We start from the raw sequence: 6,438 nt of genomic DNA, 5'->3' as shown, positions 1-6,438 counted from the left end.
CTTCATAGTATCTACCAGCCTGAGCTCATGACCTAGAGTCGTTCAAGCCATCTACAAGCCTCAATTATACATAGGATCTAGAGCCTTGAGATCATGACTCGAAGTCATTCATATCAACCATAGTTTCAAACTATTCATAACATCTAAAGCCTTTAGCTCATGAACTAGAGTCTCTCAAGTCAATAACAACCCTAAGTTGTTCATAGTAACTAAAGCCCTAAGCTCATGAGCCCTAGGCGCTCATGTCATCCACAACCTAGAGTTGTTCATAGCATTTAGAGCATTGAGCTCAGGACTTAGAGTCGTTCATGTCAACCACAACCCCAAGTTGTTCATAGTATCTAGAAGCTTGAGCTCGTGACCTAGAGTTGTTCATGTCATCTATAACCCTAAATTATTGATAGGATCTAGAGCCTTTAGCTCACAACCCATAGTCATTTATGTCAACCACAACCTTTAGCTACTCATAACATCTAGAGCCTTGAGCTCACAACTTGGAGTCTTTCAAGTCAATATCAGACTTGAGCTACTCATAGTATATAGAGGCCTAAGCTCATGAGTTGGAGTCGTTCATGTCATCTATAGCCTTGAGTAGTTCATACTAATCTAAAGCCCTTAGCTCATGACCTAAAGTTGTTCATGTCAACCATAGCTTTGAGTTGTTCATAGCATCTAGAACCCTAAGCTCATGACTTATAGCAATTCATGTCAACAACCTAGTTGCTCATTACATCTAGAACCCTCAACTCACAACCTAGTGTCATTCATGAAAACAACAACTCTGACTTATTCATGGCATCTAGAGCCTTGAGCTCATGACCCAAAGTCATTCAAGTCAATAACAGGCTTGGGCTCATGATTCGGAGTCATTCATGTCATCCACAACCCTAAGTTGTTCACAACATCAAGAGCCTTGAGATCACAAGTTGGAGTTGTTCATTTCAACCAAAGCCCTCAATTGCTCATAACATCTAGTGCCCTAAGCTCACGACCTGGAGTGATTCATGTCAACCAAAACTCTGAGTTGTTCATAGGATCTAGTGTCTTGAGCTCATGACTGATAGTCGTTCATGTCAACCATAGCTAGGAGTTGTTCACAACATCTAGAACTCTGAGCTAACAACTTAGATTCATTCATGTCAACCACAATCCTAAACTCTTCATGGTATCTAAAGGCTTGAGCTCATGACCCGAAGTCATTCATTCTATCCGTAACCCTAAATTATTCATAGAATTAAGATCCTTGAGATCATGACTTGAAGTTATTGATGTCAACCACAACCTTGAGCTATTCAAAGCATCTAGAGCCTTAAGCTCATAACCCAAAGTCTTTCAAGTTAACAATAACACTAAGTTTTTCATAGTATCAAGAGGCCTTAGCTCATGAGCCAGAGTCATTCATGTCATCCACAACCCAGAGTTGTTCATAGAATCTAGAGCCTTGAGCTCACGACTTGGTGTCATTCATGTCAACCACAACCCTGAGGTGTTCATAGTATCTATAGGCCTGAGCTCATGACCTGGAGTAGTTCATGTTATCCGCATCCTTGAATTAATCATAGGATCTTGAGCCTTGAGCTCATGACTTAGTGTCGTTCATGTCAACCACAACCTTAAGATGTTCATAGTATCTATAAGCCATAGCTCATGACCTGGAGTATTTCATGTTATCCACATCCCTAAATTGATCAAAGGATCTAGAGTCCTAATCTCACGACATCGAGTCATTCATTTCAATGACAACACTAAGCAGTTCATTTCATCTAGAGCCATTAGATCATGACTTCGAGTCTTTCAATTCAATAAAGGCCTTGAGCATTTCATAGTATCTAGAGGCTTGAGATCTTGAGAAAATGTCATTCATGTCATCCACAACCCTAAGTCGTTCACAGAATCTAGAACCTTGAGATCATGACCTGGGGTTGTTCATGTCAACCATAGCTCTAAGCTGGTCATAGCATCTAGAGCCTTGAGCTCATGACCCATGGTCATTCATGTCAACCACAGCCTAGAGCTACTCATAGCATCTAGAACCTTGAGCTCACGACCTGGAGTCATTCATGTTAACTACAGTTGTGACATGTTCATAGCATGTAGAGCCTTGAGTTCATTACCCAAAGTAATTCAAGTCAATAACAACCTTGAGATGGTCATAGTATCTAAAGGCCCGAGCTCATGAGTCGGAGTCATTCATGTCATCCATAACCCTTAGTTGTTCACAACATCTAGACCCTTGAGAACATAGGCTGGAGTTTTTCATGTCAATTATAAACCTCAATTATTCATACCATCTAGTGCCTTGAGCTCACAACTCGTAGTTGTTCATGTCAATCACACCTTAGAGTTATTCATACCATCTAGAGACCTGATCTCATGACCTAGACTCATTCATGTCAACCATAACTTTGAGTTATTCATAGCATCTAGAGCCTTAAGCTCATGACCTATAGTCATTCATGTCAACCACAACCAAGAGTTATTGATATGATCTAGGGGTCTGAGCTCACGACTTGGATTTGTTCATGTCAACCATAACCCTAAGCTCTTCATAGTATTTAGAGGTGCGAGCTCATGTCCCCGAGTCATTCATGTCATCTGTAACCCTGAATTATTCATACCATCAAGATTCTTGAGCTCATGACCCAGAATTGTTCATGTCCACAATAACCTTGAGCTCATGACCCAATTTCTTTCAAGTAAATAACAACCCTGAGATATTCAGAGTATCTAAAGGCATGAGCTCCTGAGCCAAAGTTGTTCATGTCATCCACAACCTAAAACTATTTATAGAATATAGAGCCCTAAGCTCGCGACCTAGTGTCATTCATGTCAATCACAACCCTAAGCTATTCATAGTATCTAGAGGCCTAAGCTCATAACCCACAATAGTTCCTGATATCTACATCCTTGAATTAATCATAGGATCTAGAGCCTTGAGCTCACGATCCTGAGTCATTCATTTCAATGACAACCCTAAGTTGTTCATATCATTTAGAGCCATTAGCTCATGACTCGAAGTCTTCAAAGTCAATAACAAGGTTCAGTTGTTCATAGTATCTAAAGGCCTGAGCTCTTAAGCTAAAGTCGTTCATGTCATCCATAACCCTGAGTTATTCATAGTATCTAGAGCTTTGATCTCACGACTAGGAGTTGTTCATGTCAACCATAGCCTTGAGTTGTTCATAGCATCTAAAGCGTTAAGATCATGACCTGTAGTCATTCATGTCAACCATAACCCAAAGTTACTCATAGCATCTAGAACCTTGAGTCCATGACCTAGAGTCTGTCATATCAACATAACCTTGAGCTGTGCATACCATCTAAATGTCTAAGCTCATGACCAAAGTGTTTCATGTCAACTATAGGCTTGAGCTATTCATAGACGCTAAAGGCCTAAGCTCTTGACTCGGAGTCGTTCATGTCATCCACAACCCTAACTTTTCATAGGATTTAGAGCCCTTAGCTCATGATCCAGAGTCATTTATTTCAACCCCAAACTCTGAGCTATTTATAGCATCTAGAGCCTTGAGCTTATGAACCAGAGTCTTTCAAATCAATAACAACCTTGAGATAGTCATAGTATCTAGAGGCTTGATCTCAAGAGTCGAAGTCGCTCATGTCATCCATATTTGTTCATAGCATCTTGAGATCATAGGTTGGAGTTTTTTATGTAAAGCACAACCCTAAGTTGTTCATAGTATATAAAAGCCTGAGCTCATGACCTAGATTCATTCATGTCATCTACAACCCTTAATTATTCATAGGATCTAAAGCCTTGAGCTCATAACCAAGAGTTATTCATGTCAACCACAACCCTGAGCTCCTCATAACATCTAGAGCCTTAAGCTCATGACCTGGAGTCTTTTAAGTTAGCATGAGCCTTGATCTATTCATAGAACATAGAGGCTTGAGTTGATAATTCAGAGTCATTCATGTCATTCATAACCCTAACTTGTTCATAAAATCTAAAGCCCTCGGCTCATGACCGAGAGTTGTTCATGTCAACTGTAGCTCTGAGTTGTTCATAGCATTTAGAGCCTTGAGCTCACAATTAGTAGTCATTCATGTCAACCATAGCCTAGAGCTGCTTATACCATCTAAAACCCTGAGCTCACGACCCAGAGTCTTTCATATATTCGACTGCCCTAAGTTGTGCATACTATCTAGAGGCTTGAGCTCATGACCCAAAGTCATTCATGTCCAGTAGCCTAAGCTCATGACCTAGAGTTTCTCATGTCATCCACAACCCTGAGTTGTTCATAGCATTTAGAGCTTTGTGCTCATGACTCGAAGTCATTCATGTTAACCATGACCTGGAGCTATTCATGGCATCCAGAGCCTTGAGCTCACAACCCAGGGTTGTTCATGTCATCCACAACCCTTAGCTATTCATAGCATCTAAAGGCTTAAGCTCATGACACATAATCGTTAATATCATCCACTGCCCTGAGCGATTCATAACATCTAGAGGCTTGACCTTATAGGATGCTTAATCATTCTTATTATCCACAACTCTAAGAGTTTCAGAGCATCTAAAGTCTTGTGCTCATGACCCATAGTCATTTGACTCATTCCCAATTGGTGTCTCAGCTGATTCATGTCCTCTCAATGGTCCCTGACAATGGTGCCATTTGATTCATGTCCAGCTGGTGTCCCTTGATTGTGGTCCTCAGAAGAAAGTAATCAACAAAATTTATAACCTATATCACCATGCATTAGGATAGCTTTAGCTAATATAGCATAGTGGCTCTAGGATCGTTCACTGGGAAGGGTTTTCAACTTACAACTGATACCAATTCAAAGTTGAATTGGTGCTTTTTCATTTCAAGGTTAGCTTAAGAAGAAAACATAAACTTTGGTTGAAAAATGATTTGTTTTAAGTTAACTAAAAAGAAAGTAATAGAAATTACTTATGAAGAAAAACATTCCTTGGAGTTTTAGGTTCACAAGGGAGGCTCCTCATGCAAAAACAGAGCTCCGGTCACTTGAATCTTTTCCTCGCATTAGAGAATTAACTATAGTTAATTCTCTAATCGGTGTTGTACAGATGTTTCCCTTTAATGGATTTCAGCACTAATTCCCTCTCACTAATGCAACTTGCAATGGCTCGTGCCTCTCACCTAACATTTTCCATTCAAGGTGATCATTAACCTTGGAATTCCCTTCTCAAGCTCGCAAGAGATAACTAATGGATGTCTCCTTAGAGTCCAAAAGCTTACCAAGTGTTGGCAATTCTAGAAAATCCTACCTTCAAGTCACCTCCCAAAAGCTCGCAAGAGATAAACTAGTGCATCTCCATGGACAGAGATCACTTGCCTTACCAAGTGTTGGCTCAGGTGAATTGAAGGTGTTTTAAGTTAACTAAAAACATAGAAATCATTAATGGGTCACACTTTCTCTTCATTAATGGCTAAAACAACAAAACTACCAATTCTTGCATTTGGGGCCTTACCCGACAACCTTAGCTCCAAGGAACTAAAAGCCTAGCCACTCATTATATTAGGAAACATCCTCAGAGCTTGTTTGGCTAGTAAGAAAAAAAAAATAAATACAATACAATCAAATTGAGTAGGTAAAGCAGAGCAAAAGCTTTGTAATTTACTTCCTTCAAAAACTATACAAAGTTGTCTGAGAATAAGCTCCCGACCTCTCGTTGTAATGGAAATTACAAACATTATATATGAGGCTCTTTACCCTTTGTTCTTGCTTAATAACTAAGGAATCCTATGATAGGAGGATTACAAGGAGAGTTTGGGGATTTAGACATCAAATATCTAAAGCAAAAAATCTAAAAAATGTCGGTTGCAAATATTGGGAAGCTTCAGGAGAATTTCACAACCGTGCAAGATGGCTGCAAAATTTCGCAGCATGAAGGACACCATTTTGCAGCTCGTGAAATTGGCCTTCAGCTTGGTGTGATCGGCTTCCAATGGTTGTAACTCCTTCATTTCAACTCCGAATCGTGTACCATTTGAAGCATTAGATTGCTGACTTCTCGAGCTTCAAAACAACATATAGTATGCATAATTTAAGCTCCAGGAGTGCTCCAAAACTGGCTGACAGTGGTTGTCCTCTAGAATGCTTCATGTTAGATTTTTCTCTTTGCTTTCCCTCCTTGCATTCATGAATTGCTTATGGAAAAGGGCTATAAAGCTTCAAAGTTTTGGTTCTTCATGTTTCTAAGCTTCCCATTGCTTTGCCATGGATTCCAAAGAACTCTCCTCAATCTCAGATTGCTTTGGTGATCAAATATTACTAACAAAAACACCAAAACTTACACAATTTGATTAGAAATGATTGTGAAGGTCTTTAATATGTTAATTGGGTTAAAAGGTAATAACTACTACTCAAAAGTGTTTAAAAGAGTTAATTATAAGCTATCAAATAGCACTTTTTGAGTAGTAATCACTCCCCCAAACCGACATATTGCTAGTCCCT

The sequence above is a fragment of the Vitis riparia genome, unplaced genomic scaffold, assembly GCF_004353265.1.
Source record: "Vitis riparia cultivar Riparia Gloire de Montpellier isolate 1030 unplaced genomic scaffold, EGFV_Vit.rip_1.0 scaffold626_pilon_pilon, whole genome shotgun sequence".
NCBI classification, from domain to species: Eukaryota; Viridiplantae; Streptophyta; class Magnoliopsida; order Vitales; family Vitaceae; genus Vitis; species Vitis riparia.
This window is presented reverse-complemented; position numbering follows the sequence as displayed.